The sequence below is a fragment of the Mytilus galloprovincialis genome, chromosome 8, assembly GCF_965363235.1.
Source record: "Mytilus galloprovincialis chromosome 8, xbMytGall1.hap1.1, whole genome shotgun sequence".
Lineage (NCBI taxonomy): Eukaryota > Metazoa > Mollusca > Bivalvia > Mytilida > Mytilidae > Mytilus > Mytilus galloprovincialis.
The window spans coordinates 31,666,842-31,680,971 of NC_134845.1; the positions used below are offsets into that span (position 1 = coordinate 31,666,842).

Genomic DNA, 14,130 nt, shown 5'->3' on the forward strand with positions numbered 1-14,130 from the left:
ATTTTATCATTTTTTAAAATTTCAAAATGTGTTTTTCCTGGTTTTTCGTATATGTGTTCTTTATATTACTTCCTGTATAACCACCAATTGCGATTAAAAAGAATTTAAGGGGGAGGGTGAAGAAATGGAAGACCCAAATTAAACTCTGCATTTCGCAAATTAGGAACCTCGTTAGTGTTGCGTTTTGTGATATACATCTCAACTCAATTGTCATTCTTTGTAGGAACTGCTGGCAAACAAAGCCCACTGACCTTACAATCCTATTTGAGAGTTTCCCTCATCCTGAGTTAGAAATTGTAGGTCTTGTCGTTTCTGCGAATTCCAGAAATCTTTAGATAACATTTTTGGACAGAACGATAAGGCAAATTATGAAGTTGGCTCCCCTTAATTGGTAATATAAAAAGAAGATGTTGTATGATTGCCAATGAGACAACTATCCACAAAAGACCAAAATGAAACGGACATTAACAACTATAGGTCACCATACGGCCTTCAACAATGAGCAAAGCCCGTACCGTATAGTCAGCTATAAAAGGTTCCGATAAGACAATGTAAAACAATTCAAACGAGAAAACTAACGGCCTTATTTATGTAAAAAAAAAATGAACGAAAAACAAATATGTAACACATAAACAAACGACAACCACTAAATCACAGGCTCCTGACTTGGGACAGGCACATACATAAATAATGTGGCGGGGTTAAACATGTTATCGGGATCCCAACTCTTCCCCTAACCTGGGACAGTGGTATAACATTACAACAAAAAAACGAACTATAAAAATCAGTTGAAATGTCTAGTGAATTTCGAACAAACAACTTTATATTAAATATACCAGAACAGGAAAAGGAAACGAATTGCAATTCGCACACCTCCATACATTTTGAACCTCGGATCGATCGATGTAAACATGCGAGGGTTTTTGTTTTTCACCACTGCCTGAATTTTAGCGAGATTGGCAATGTCAATATATCATATTTATAGTAGAATGAATTCAACGACGGCGATTTTGAATAATTAATTAAAATCGGACACAATTCCGACAACTAATTTACATAAATGAATAATGATATATATTAGTATATCTAAAATAAAGTTGCTTAGACATATAACGATATTGACCATCAGTGTCCTAACTAGATGTCAGACTTCAGATCAAGGTCATTTTCTTAAAAAAAGTTACAATGGTCAAATGTTTTTTCAAATCTATAAAATTATTTGTACAAAGTAGGCAGATGGCGAAAGGGACATTACAACATATCAGACTGACCATAACTGAATAAATATTTAGGAATAATGTATCATAATTTACTAATAATTTTATTCGCTGGATTAAACAGGAAATATTTTTAATGTGAAGTAGATAAATTTATTTTTATCCCATATTTGACACTATTGCAAGCACTTCCTATTGCAAAGAGGAAATAATATTAATAATATTCGTTTATTTAGGTTCAAATTCAACTATATGACTTAGCTGTTGGGATTTAACTGTTAATTCAAATACCGGTAACTGAATTTGATTTAACTTGGATCTAATTCATAAATATAGTACACCAGGGATCAAATCGATAACTTTTGAACCTGAATTTTTGCAACATTATTTATTATGATTGTATATGTGTGTAGATGTATGAAGCTGACGCCCATAGTTATACTGATTTTACAAAATTCAAATTTTGTTCTGAGAAAAATCTGGAGTACATGGTGTGTAATCCCTTGTGCATACTATTTTTATGAGTTCGATTTTTTTACGACCGCAAATTTTATTTTAGTTCGTATAATACTACGATGTTGTCGTCGTCGTCCGAAGACACATTTGGTTTCCGCACCTCTATGGATCTTTCTGATATTGTACATGTACCACAAGGTTCCATATCACAAAGAGAATGCTGGGATTGAGTTTGCGGGTAATTGCCCCAACCATGCAGGAATTAGGGACAAAAAGGTACCAAAACATACATTTTTCTAATTTCATGACAATAACTTGTTTAAGAATGCGAATCTCCCCCCCCCCCCCTGGATCCGCCACTGTAATTTACTTTCTTTCAACGTAAAATCTAAAACACACCAGAAATGGTGAAATATAGTTTGAAGTCTCAGGAAGGAAATTTATGTGTTTTTTAACAAGCTAGAATTTATTTTCTCTCGCTTTTTCAAAAATTGATTGAGTCACGTGAATTGTAAATCGATAGGACTTTTGTGTGAGTCAGTAGGAAACTTGGAAGAAACAAATATCGAAAGCTCATCGGTTTGATCTAATCAAATGGTAGATTTGTTTGAAACAGCATGTGCAATATGCCGTCGTCTTAATTCAACAGATAGTATAGGTTTAAATATCATGCACATTTACATGTACATATGTATGTACATGATATAATGTAAATTTCATTTCAATGCGGAAATGTTAAATGCGAGATCATAGTGTAAATAAATCATTATGTATGTTAATGTAATGCACATTCTTTTTTTTTCTTATTTTATAGATATTTGCTAAATCGTTTGTTAATCTTATAACTGTAATTTTCAAAAAACTTATAACTGTAATTTTCAATAATCATATAACTTTAATTTTCAATAATCTTATAACTGTATTTTTTACTGATCTTTAACCTATATTTTATAAGAATCTGCGAGTAAATCAATACCAGGAAGAATGGTTATAAACACATATATATCAAAAGCATTAGGTGTTCCATGCGTCAGTACATGACAAATCAACCTTTTCTATATAAATTCTAAGACTAAAGTTTAAAAAAACAAGCACTTGCACCATTGATTTTTGTGAAATCATTGAATCATTCATGAATTGTTCCCTTGTTGATAGTATTTGTTTTTGAATAGATTAATATTAATCACTTATTCTATTTTTTTGTGGGTTGAACATTTAAAAGTACTAACGCCCAAAATGCACTTAAGCTTGCATATATTTTGCATACTTTAAAACTTTTTATTGGTTAGGCATACGAGGATGTCTATCCATATTTTACTTTCAAAATAAGGTTTTTTTTAGACTGACCTTTTTCAGTTTCAAGTCCAGTAGCAAATATTTCGTGTGTTGTTATGAGATCACATTTACAATATAAATTGAGGTAGAATCTGTAAAGAAGGTCAAGTAGGAATGCAGGCCGCCAACGGTTGACTGTTTCCTAGATGTAAGTTGACCATGTCTACAACCAAGCATACTTTTTGTTTAGGAACCAGCTGAAGCACGACTCCGGGTGCAGGATTTTCTCGTTGTGTTTGTGGCCTTCGGCTGTTTTTCGTTCTTTGGTCGGGTTGTTGTCCCTTGTACACCTCCCCAATTTCCATTCTAAATTTTTATTTGAATCTTTCAAATAGAACTCCAATCATAACCGAGAGTGCCGTCGGGTTCTCTCGCGGGTAGAAATAACCTGCTTAGTGTACAGCACTGTTTATGTGGGCAATGATCAGCGAAATTCTCCGATTATATTTGTTTGCGACACACATATGTAGCAGTGGCGGATCCAGGGGTGGGGGTTCCGGGGGTTGGAACCCCCCTTTTTCTGGACGATACGAGTTGCTGTGTGAAACTAAAATAATTTTATAAAACTTGTCCGGTCAGGACTACTAAAGGTGCAGACCATCAATTACTCCCCCTACTCCGACACAAAATAGTGCTTTTGATGTCCTTGTTTACTTACACTAACCAACACATTTGCGAAAATGAAACTTTTGGTGAAAGAGAATTATATTTAGACCATTTTGAGTCAAAATTTACTTGTCTATGAGTTTGTATTAAAAATTGAAGATTAATGCGTTCCACAGTATACTAATTTAAGATTTCCAGAAAACCAGGGGTTATTTTTTGAGTACCTCTTTTTGAAGGTCAGTTTTTTCTTAGAAGGCTTTAAATGTATGTTGAAAATTGGCATCCAGAAAGCTGATACATGTATAATTCAGGCTATACCTGGTTTCTATGAAGTTAAACTGAAGGTAAAATAGTTAGAAAGCTATGGAAATTGCAAAACTTGGTTGAACAGATAAATGTTTAATTGATGGTCAGTCTAACCTAAAATATTTAAAAAAAAAAGGAATAAAAAAAAAAGTTTTGTAACAATATTAGTTTAAGAGGTTTATATTGGCGCTATATATTTTCGACCTGGTGTATCTCGCTTTGAATTTGCTTTGATCTGAAGGGCATTCACCTTAAATGTGTTAATCTTTGCTGCATATATCAATCAATTTTGTGGGTATCCCATGCCTTTTGAATTGATTCTGCTTTAGCTTTAGACTTAACGATATAATTCGAAACATTGCCACATACAACCATTTTACTAATACATCTATAATGCTACGTGTTGAATGTCTTCTCAAAGCATCAGCATAGAATTATTTTTCTATAAACTTTTGTTGTCGATTTTCCATTGACTAAGGTTCTAAAAGAAGCATTTTCGAAGAGAAATTACATTTGATCAAATACCAGTATTGATTTTCCAGTTCAGTATAGCATAATTGGATTGTAGAGTTGGATGTCAATAAAATGTTGCCTACATTACCCTAAAAAAATGGTAGGTACATATGTACTTGCTCAAATGTTATGCAAACAAAAAAGTGCTAGCTTATTTACAGAAATTTAAGAATAATATGTATATATATATATATATATCATGTATAGGAGTATACATAAAACCTTCGTCTCAGGCACACCTCTAGAAAGTATACATCATAACAACAGAAGACCTGAATGAAATCGTCACAGAGAAGTACCTCTGTTATACTGAGCACATGGCTAAACGAATCTATGAGAACATTGATACATATTTGAAATAAACATCTCAAAAGATTAATAAAAAAATAATAAGATATGTTATTATTTTGAATTAAAATATATCAAGTTTCTATAAACAAATAACAAGTCTTACAGAAGAAATAAGAAGCCAGATCTAACACATATGCCTTGTATCATCACACCACTGTTTATCACACCACTGTTTTGTAATAACACATCCTTGCCTTATATCATCACACCACTGCTTATCACACCACTGTTTTGTATCACCACATCACTGCTTATCACAAAATTGTTTATCACACCACTGTTTTGTATCATCACACCCTTGTTTTATATCATCACACCACTGTTTTGTATCATCACATTCTTGTCTTATATCGTCACACCACTGCTTACCACACCACTGTTTTGTATCATCACACCCTTTTCTTATATTATCACACCCCTGTTTATCACACCACTGTTTTGTATCATCACACCCTTTTCTTATATCATCACACCCTTTTGTTATATCATCACACCACTGTTTTGTATCACCACACACTTTTCGTATATCATCACACCACTGCTTATCACATCACTATTTTAAATCATCACATCCTTGTCTTAGATCATCACTGTTTTGTATCATCACACCCTTGTCTTATATCATCACACTACTGCTTATCACACCACTATTTTGTATCATCACACCCTTGTCTTATATCATCACACCACTGCTTATCACACCACTGTTTTGTATCATCACGCCCTTGTCTTATATCATCACACCACTGCTTATCACATCACGGTTTTGTATACCTTATCACACCAATACTTATCACACCACTCTTTTGTATCACCACACCCTTGTTTTATATCATCACACCACTGTTTGTATAAACACACCCTTGTCTTATATCATCACACCAATACTTATCAAACCACTGTTTTGTATCATTACACCCTTGTCTTATATCATCACACCAATACTTATCATACCACTGTTTTGTATCACCACGCCTTTGTTTTATATCATCACACCAATACTTATCACACCACTGTTTTGTATCACCACGCCCTTGTCTTATATCATCACACCCTTGTCTTATATCATCACACCACTGCTTATCACATCACTGTTTTGTATTATCATACCCTTGCCTTGTATCTGACATTATACCCCTGTTTTGTTTCATCACAACCGTGCATAGTAGTATCACACCAAGGTTAAGTACACCTAATAATCACAACGTTTCGTGGCATTTTGCATACTATAATGTTATATTAAGACCTTTCTTTAAAGGTGATAACACACACATTTTTTCAAGAGACAAATTAGGAGAGATGACATGAATAAAAACAGCAAACCCTTGAGTATAATTAGAGAAATCAACAATATACTAGTAGACAAAGTCTTTAAAATATTAACTGAAATGTATATTTCGATTAGAAATTCAACATTCGGAAATCCCGGAAGGACACTTATCATTGAAAAGATTTTTGACTACAAACTTTAAAAATCATATAAAAAGTTACGACAATAAGATAACACCATATTTTAAACAGATCAGAAATTTACTTGGTATTATCTATCATCTCACTTCCTGTTCCTGTTCAATTCGAGGAAAATCATTGATATTGGCCGATTTTACTTGAACCACTCGAGTTAATCCCGCGTACCCTGGTTCCAACCCTCACCGAGCCAGGGTTAAACTCGAGAAACTCTTGAATGATGTCAAACCAATGAGAATATTTTATTTTTTATGCTTGGTCAGGGCCTTACCCTAGAGTTACTTAGAGTTGTTCCGAATGTCAACTCTGCGTTCACGTGATAATCTATTAACTCTGAAGTCGATTGTAGAGTTTCAAGTGAACTCAGCCTATTGTTGTAATCGAATACGTGGGAATCGTCTAGTGCATGACAAATACCTTAATATAATATTTACTAAATAAAGCACACACGCAACTCGAACCAGATTTAATAATTAAAATAGTCTCCGACACAGAAAACAAATACACATATGTAGTGTGTGCTTTTTCGGTCTCATACGGCATTATATAATGTGAAGTTCCCAGCTTAGGGTTTATATTTCATAAGCTGAAACGACTCCAAAAGCTCAGCATTATATGTCTTTGATGTGAGTAGATCTATAATTCTTGATTGGAGTTCTTCATATAACTTCTCACCTTGTTCTTAAATAGTGTATGATCACGGTTTTATTTCTATTGAATTTTCTTTTTGTTCATATCTAATAATGAATAGCAATGAAAAGTATAGTTGCTGTTCCATTTACATCATTTTAGGTTTTGATTTTGTTAAATCATAGATGTAATTAATCTCTGACGCAGGCATTGTCAGTAACACACGTCGACGTGGCATGCGCAATGATACATGGGTCCGTAGATTTAGCCAAGAGCGTATACTTTCCGTCGAATAGCCATGATTCCAATGTTTGCGCAATTTTATGATATATTTAGATTGTTGAAATCTTAAGTAAATGCACCAAATTGTTCAGGCAGAGTTTATTCCTCCGTATAGTTAATATTGTTTTGTGTTCGATACTCCCCTGCAATTGGTCTCTAAGCAGTGGCGGATCTAGAAATTTTCATAAGTGGGGGCCCACTGACTGGCTTAGAGGGGCCCGTTTCCGTCACGATTCAGTGATCCTCTATATAATCAACCAAATTTTTTTCTCAAAAGGAGGGGGGGGCTTTCACCCCTTAATCCGCCTCTGCTAAGTATTTGGTCGAGTATAACTGATGACGGTTAATTTAGATATAGATAACTGTCGAGCACACTACAATTTGTAACCTACGTTTATATTACTACCTTGGAATCCGTGAGACTGCTGATGGAAGTCAGCCTGAGAGTATTATATCAATGTAGTATCCAGTGTGAGGATTATTGAATGGTACTTTGTTGTTTTAAATTTTTCTGTTACTTAGATTGTCCTTTAATGTTTCTCAATGTTTTATGTATTTTATTTTGGAAACTACAAAACAAATATACTTGTCTTCAGAGTAACTTATGGAGGTAATTCAAGAAACATGTCAAAAATAGCTTTTATTGAATAGATTAATGGTGAATATAAAAACTAACAGTCAGCGTACTTATTTCTTACATATATATGAGGATAGTTTATAAGATTCCCCGAATATAAGTAAAAGGAGATGTAGGGTATATGCCAATGAGACAACAACTCGACGAATTCAATTATCCAAAGTTTTAGACTGAATCTGTATACAAATGGTTATATCACTTCTTGAAAATCATTAGTACTTAATGTAATGCCGTAACGAAAGAAAAAAGGTAGCTGTTGAAATCCATTACCGATTTGCGTCTTACCATTATATTGTGCTATTGTCTACGATTGGAAATTACTATTTAATTCATTCTGAAAGGTCAAACATTTTAGATTGTAACATAATCAATAATTGATACTGGCTCGTGCGACATTTTACCTTCCATTTTGTGATCGAAAAAATTAAAATATTAACAAACTGCTGTAGTTTTCCTCACGCTCCCTGTCCCCGTATACAGAGACCAGTACGAGTAACTTGGATATTGAACTGGAACTTAAATTGAATTTTAAACGTCTCATTATTAGTCTTTTTCCGTTGAACCTAGATTAGCCTTGCTTCCTAACGGACTATTTACATTATGAAGGACTGTTACATTTCAATAATGTACTAGTTCTTTAGAGTTCCATGTCGAAAATAAGATTTTTCAAAAATAAGATTTTTCGACATGTATTAAATTATTTATCATTTAAAAAAAATGGAACCATACATTATTAATTCAAATATTCCATGCATGAAATTCATTGACCTGAAGGTGACATGTTCTTGTTAACCTACATATTTGAATTTCAAGGACCATACCACTCTCATTCGTCTTCATCATGTTCATGACTCAGCAGTTTATCTTCTTTCTGCTTTCTGCTTTTGTTATGTGTATACTCATTAAATTTAATTATTCTCGTCAAAGAAGTGGTCATGATAGCAAAAAGTATTAAATTTTGCTTCTATACTATATGTACATCAGTTCACCGTTATGTTTCAAGTTTTATTTAGAGTTTTAGAATAAAGCATAATGATAAACTTAATTATGTTAGTAAAATGGGTTATTGCGCTTATAATTAGGAATATTGCACCAAGCCTTATACCCTATTGTACGCCTGTGATTACAAGTGGAATTATGATATTCTTCACAAGACATAATTCCCTTATACTAATGCCTTCAACCCTTTGTATAATATAGTACCAAATATTTCAGCAACATGAATGATGCTACGCCCAACCTTGTCCCTATGATATACCTACAGTAATGATACAACGTCAATTTCTGTTATCTTGCTTATCCCTTATAGTGCAACCTCATTTTACCCTAGACGCATCGTACCTTAGACGCATCGTTGAAGAGCGATCGCCTCAAATGTTTAAATGTGTTGGATCATAAAAAAACTTTTAAATAGGTTTTTAATATTTCTCCACTAAGTACGCGGCCTATAAAATGGTTGTCAAGGAGTCAGAATATTGCGCCTGGTTAGGTTGACATGAAGCTTTTTACCATAAAGGCAAAAAGAGGTAATTTGTATTTTTCTTTACACGATATTCACCATTGTCTTTGTACAACATGCATTTCGCAGTTACTATTTTGGCAAACCAATCTGGACGGTTATGATCGTAGAATGTTAGACAAAATTCATCCAGGATTTGATCTTACGGAGTTGATTTTTTTAACCTCATAATTTTTATTTACATTTGCTAGCGTAACGAATTAATTTCACTCAACGAATTGCGAAGATAACATGATAATCATTATTTGTCTTGCTTAGTTGGACTTAACAATGTTTCAAACTCCAGAATATGAACATTCATGACTTCAGAAAGTTGTAATTGCTGTGTAACTATCTTAATTATCTAAAAAAAAATTCAATTCCTCTCTACTATTTTTTTGGGGATTTCTTTCTTTTGCACATGAGCATAATAATTTACTTATTTAATGCATACTATTTCAAGTCATTATAAGGAATGCAAAGACAAAAGATGTACTTCGGTTCAATAGGAAACCATTAAGTAATTAATGTTAGAACGTGAGAAGGCAAAAGGTTGCTTGGATAACATGTATTTTATTAATAATGATAACTTTTGTCTATTTTGGTGAATCCACTTCCATAGCTGTAGGCTTTAGCTACATGTAGTATATGATTAAACATTCAAAACATAAATGACTACATTAAAAAGTCATTTATAAAATATCAAGTGTAGCATGATATGACCACAACAAAAACAAATGGTCAAAAGGGGTCAATGTCACCTCAATTTAAAGTACAATGCAAATACAAAATGTCTTATACAAAATCCATTAACCTACTTACTGAAATGCATTCAAAAGAAGAAAAGTGACAATTTCTGTCTTATTTCGCTCTGATAGCATTTTGCTCCATCTACTTTTACCCATAAAGTAATGTTATTAGAGTAATATCAAAATATATCTGCACAACAGTGAACACAGCCAATACCGTATACTTCATAAGGTCCCGACACGACAAAATGCGATAGAACCAACGGCCTTATTTTAAAATGACAAAACCTGAAATACACGAAAACCAAAGTAAACATTGACACATTAGAAATACATGCTCAATCCTGACTTGGAACAGGCGCATATTGAACCTGTTTGCATGTGCTCAATATATATTTTTGAATCATAATAATCCATAAACTTAAATGGTGTTGCAGCGAGAAAATCAGTCTTGAGCTGCACACACATCTGAGTATAGCCTATTTTCAACGGTTACACTTTAGTTATTTTCGCCTCTCTTTTAAGACCACTGTGCCAGGCTGTAGGAGGGCTGATCGCTAAAAAAATATATCAAAACCCCGCCGTATTCTATACCTGCTTGTCAAAATTTGTGATTTGTGTTGGTGCCTGTGATATTTTTTTTTCGTTTATATACCTTTTAAGCATAAATAAGGATATCACATCCGTTTCTTTTACATCGTTACTCATTTTGTAATCCGAAGTCTTTAAATAGGTAAATATACAGCATGTGTGAAAAACGTAACGAAATTATTTGCAGTTATTGAGTGCATGCGTAACAATTGGAAAAAATGACAACGGTGGATTAAGCTCTTTCCAAGTGTATACATTGCAATACATCACTGCGAACGCAATGTACATTTGCATTTACATACATAAGCACATTTGTACAGGTGCATATTAACATGCACGTTAAACTTTCACCATGTGAACGAACTTAAGGATAACATAAGAATAGTAAACAATTTGACGAATTTTGATATTCTCATTTTCATGAAGAAAGAAATATTACTTCCAATTAAGGGCCACAAAATGCAAAGAATAGAGTCCGATAATTCGAAATAATATGTGATTTTTGACCATCGGTTATATGTAACAATATAAATTTCAGCTTTGGCGAAGAATATTTTTCTTTGTTATCACATCATTTTCCATAATTACAAAGAACAGTTTCTGAGAAAATTAGAAGGAACATATGTCAATAAATGACTTTATAACACAAATCTTGATTGATGCGTAGAGATTTTATTTCTTATTCATTTCCGTTTACCTGGCGACAGGTAGCCTTGTAAACACACAATTGTAACTTTCAAATTTCTACAATAAATGTTTCCAAAGCTTTTAATCCAATTTAGCTATCTCTATTATAATACAATACTAAAACAAATATTTTAATTGAACTTTGTTTGTTTCCAAATAAATTCCAAAAGTTATTGTTTTTAACTTGCTTATATCAATATGATATTTAGTATAAATAAAAATTGCAAAACAGTTACACGTGTGACTTGGTGCGTTTAATTGTGACCTTGCATTACTGCATGTTGTTTCTAGTTGCACATTGGGGTAACAATGTATCTACCAGGCAGTGATGTTTATAAACTTGTCAATGTTATTTAAACAATGGTGGTGATGAGTGATACTGCCAACAATATATAACATTGGATACACTTATAAAGTGATACATATATATATATATATATATATTTAATCGACTAATATGGCGTAGTGTAATATCTGGGCTAGACTGGAGTCTTGGATTGGACCCTTGGACTGGACTCAACCGGACTCTGCGACTTGACTGCAAAGATTGGAAAGCATTTACTATTTGAAATAAACGTCTTATTTTTTTAACTGTTCTCCCAAAAGTTGGTTTCTGTTCTTCAACTTTAGTTTGCCTGAACCAAATGTTTTGAAACTTTAAGAAAATGCTTTTTAACACGAAACACAGATCAAGTTTGAATTTTGGTGGCATCACTTCAACCGTTCTAGAGTTATTACCCTTTACCAATGGAAAGAATGCTGAATTTTTAGTTTCCGTTCTCTCACTCTTGTTTGCCTTAACCAAATGTTGCATGAAACTATAACACAATGCTTATTTTCACAAAATACAGATTATGTTTGAATTTTTGTATCGTCACTTCAACCGTTCTAGAATTAGGCCCCTTTATAAATATTTCCGTTCTCTAACTTAAGTTTACCTGAACCAAATAATATGAAACGTATACGCAATGCTTATTACTACAGTTAAATTTTTTGTTGTATCACTTTTTATGTTTTAGAGTTATGCCCCTTTACAAATGGAAAAAAAAAAGCTAAATGTTTCGTTTCCGTTCTCTAACTTAGATTTGCCTCATCTTAATGTTATGAAACAAATACACAATACTGATTTCCTTTTGTTTGAGCTTTTGATTTTGTCATTTGATAAGGGACTTACCATTTTAAAAAATTTTCGGAGTTCAGTATTTTTGTGACTACTTTTTCTTCATGATCCATTTTTAAGTTTATTTTATGATTTTGTAATTTTGCTAATGGCCTTTGTTACATATGTGTTGATATTCATGTAGTCATATTCATTATTACATTTAGCTGTATAAATACATGTTTCCATCCATACTTTTTATACGACCGCAAAATTTGAAAAATTTTTCGTCGTATATTGCTATCACGTTGGCGTCGGCGTCGTCGTCGTCGTCGTCGTCGTCGTCGTCGTCGTCGTCGTCGTCGTCGTCGTCCGGCGTCCGAATACTTTTAGTTTTCGCACTCTAACTTTAGTAAAAGTGAATGGAAATCTATGAAATTTTAACACAAGGTTTATGACCACAAAAGGAAGGTTGGTATTGATTTTGGGAGTTTTGGTCCCAACATTTTAGGAATTAGGGGCCAAAAAGGGCCCAAATAAGCATTTTCTTGGTTTTCGCACTGTAACTTTAGTTTAAGTGAATAGAAATCTATGAAATTTTGACACAAGGTTTATGACCACAAAAGGAAGGTTGGGATTGATTTTGGGGGTTTTGGTTCCAACAGTTTAGGAATTAAGGGCCAAAAAAGGGCCCAAATAAGCATTATTCTTGGTTTTCGCACAATAACTTTAGTATAAGTAAATAGAAATCAATGAAATTTTAGCACAAGGTTTATGACCACAAAAGGAAGGTTGGGATTGATTTTTGGAGTTGAGGTCACAACAGTTTATGAATTAGGGGCCAAAAAGGGGCCCTATTAAGCATTATTTTTGGTTTTTGCACCATAACTTTAGTATAAGTAAATAGAAATCTATGAAATTTAAACACAAGGTTTATGACCATAAAAGGAAGGTTGGGTTTGATTTTGGGAGTTTTGGTCCTAACAGTTTAGGAATAAGGGGCCCAAAGGGTCCAAAATTGAACTTTGTGTGATTTCATCAAAAATTGAATAATTGGGGTTCTTTGATATGCCGAATCTAACTATGTATGTAGATTCTTAATTTTTGGTCCCGTTTTCAAATTGGTCTACATTAAGGTCCAAAGGGTCCAAAATTAAACTTAAGTTTGATTTTAACAAAAATTGAATCCTTGGGGTTCTTTGATATGCTGAATTTAAAAATGTACTTAGATTTTTAATTATTGGCCTAGTTTTCAAGTTGGTCCAAATGGGGGTCCAAAATTAAACTTTGTTTGATTTCTTCAAAAATTGAATAAATGGGTTCTTTGATATGCCAAATCTAACTGTGTATGTAGATTCTTAATTTTTGGTCCAGTTTTCAAATTGGTCTACATTAAGGTCCAAAGGGTCCAAATTAAACTAAGTTTGATTTTAACAAAAATTAAATTCTTGGGCTTATTTGATATGCTTTATCTAAATATGTACTTTGATTTTTGATTATGGGCCCAGTTTTCAAGTTGGTCCAAATCAGGATTCCATATCAAGTATTGTGCAATAGCAAGACATTTTCAATTGCACAGTATTGCACAATAGCAAGAAATATCTAATTGCACAATATTGTGCAATAGCAATTAATTTTCAATTGGAGTTATCTTTCTTTGTATAGAATAGTAGTTGATAATATATGTTGGAAATTTGCCAGACATG

At 33.1% G+C, this 14,130-nt stretch overlaps 1 protein-coding gene across 4 annotated transcripts in view; it reads left to right on the forward strand.

The window, feature by feature from the left end:
* The window catches only part of LOC143085570 (sodium- and chloride-dependent glycine transporter 1-like), a 47,248-nt gene that overhangs the window by 3,209 nt on the left and 29,909 nt on the right, over nt 1-14,130 (forward strand). The window contains exon 1 of one of the 4 annotated variants that reach the window (XM_076262011.1): nt 1,488-1,510. The exons of 2 other annotated variants lie outside the window; for them this stretch is intronic. The gene's annotated coding sequence lies outside the window, so the exon portion shown is untranslated. Of the gene's footprint in view, nt 1-1,487; nt 1,511-1,544; nt 1,950-14,130 lie in introns of those variants that run through there. One more of the 4 variants, XM_076262013.1, reaches the window with a different exon arrangement.